Raw genomic sequence first — 1,749 nt, forward strand, 5'->3', positions numbered from 1 at the left:
TTTTTTCTGGCTCAGCCTGCCCTGAGGGTGGGGCTGGTGCAGGATGTGGTGCTAGGGATCAAACCGTGGTCCCCTACAGCTGCCTAAGATTGCCTAACCAGGTACTTTAGACTACTGAACTATCTCACTGGCCCAAGTTCTGCTAGTTTAAGGGGTCCAGTTTATTATTTTCTAAAAAAGCACAACTGATCAATAACATCCTTCTCTTCTTGTCCCTTAGTCTTGTTTGTGTATTGTTTTAAAATTTTTTAATGTATTATTTCAGTATAATTTACATATGATAAAATGCATGCATCGTAGATATACGGTTTGCTAGGTTTTAATAAACTGACATTGTGGTTGAGATACAAAACTATTTCATCACCTAAACATCTCTTCATTCCCTTGGAGGTCAGCCCTTCAGTCCTAGGCAACTCCTGCTTCATTAGCTGTCACATACATTGGTCCTACCAGGATCTCAAGTGGTGTGTGCTAATTGGTTGTCACAGCTTCCGAAATCCATGTGTGATTTGCGTTTATCTGTTGCATCCTTATTTATTGCTGGATATATTCTCTTGTGTGCATACACCACAGTTTACCTGTTTTCTTGGAGATAGACACGTGGGTTGTTCCTAGGTGTTTTTGTTTCTCAGTGTTGGAGTTGAACTGAGCTACATTTGCAGCCCTTATTTTTCATTTTGAGACAGGGTGTCATTTTGAGACAGGGCTTAAACGTTTTTTTTTTTTTTTTTTTCCTGCAGAACTGGGGATTGAACTCAGGCCCTTGCGCTTGCCAGGCAAGCGCTTATTCTACTGAGCTATCTCCCTGGCCTTAAATTTGTGATCTTCCTGCCTCAGCTTCCTAGAGTAGTGGGTTTACAGGAGCGTATTACCATGCCCAATTGCAGGGGCTTTGTTTTTAAACCAGGCCTTGCGAAAAGATGAAGTGTTTCTAAAGAGCTAGAGGACAGCACCTGTTTCCAAACACTGGGTGGTGAAAAGCTGCGTTAACTGCTCCATCCACACTGGTGGGACAAGGCCGAGTGTTTCTCGTGCCCGTCAGCTGCTCTGCCACCAGCTGGGGGCTGCAGTGGCCTAGTGAGAGGGACCTTATCCTCTGGAGGACAGTGGGCAGGACCCCAGGTGGCCTGGTGTGAGGCTTTGTGAGGTGACCGTTTGACCTCCTACCCTAAACAAAGGTATTTCGGTCTGTTTATTCCTTACCTTTATTGAGCAGGAACTAGGTTCCACAGTCTGGTATGGGTCCTGGGACAGCGTGAAACAGACAGAACCTGTGTCCCAGGGGAGCATGCCTGGGCTTTGGTGGGAGGAATCAGGTGCCTGAGCCACACCAGAGAGATCCAAGTGTGAGGCCTGCGCTGGCTCCATGGGCCAGTGGAGATGATTGTTATGTGCTGAAAGCATGGACTAGTGCAAATTTTAAAATCTGAAAAAATACATTAATTATTTTTATTTATTTATTTATTTTTTACAGAATTGGGGATTGAACTCAGGCCCTTGTGCTTGCCAGGCAAGCACTTATTCTACTGAGCTATCTCCCCGGCCCTTAAATAAATAAATTTGAAGAAGAGAGAGGGAGCCAATTATGGTAACACACACCTGTAATCCCAGCACCCAGGAGGCTGAGGCAGGAGGATTGTTGTAAGTTCAAGACCAACCTGTGCTACAAAGTGAGTTCAAGGCCAGCCTGAAATGCATAGGGAGATTCTCTCTCTCTCTCTCTCTCTCTCTCTCTCTCTCTCTCTCTCT

The 1,749-nt window shown here is 45.2% G+C and overlaps 1 protein-coding gene across 1 annotated transcript in view; it reads left to right on the top strand.

The window, feature by feature from the left end:
* The window catches only part of Ccdc125 (coiled-coil domain containing 125), a 73,969-nt gene that overhangs the window by 7,069 nt on the left and 65,151 nt on the right, over nucleotides 1–1,749 (top strand). The gene's annotated exons all lie outside the window — the stretch shown is intronic.

The sequence above is a fragment of the Octodon degus genome, unplaced genomic scaffold (genome assembly GCF_000260255.1).
Source record: "Octodon degus isolate 3935 unplaced genomic scaffold, OctDeg1.0 scaffold00001, whole genome shotgun sequence".
NCBI lineage: Eukaryota > Metazoa > Chordata > Mammalia > Rodentia > Octodontidae > Octodon > Octodon degus.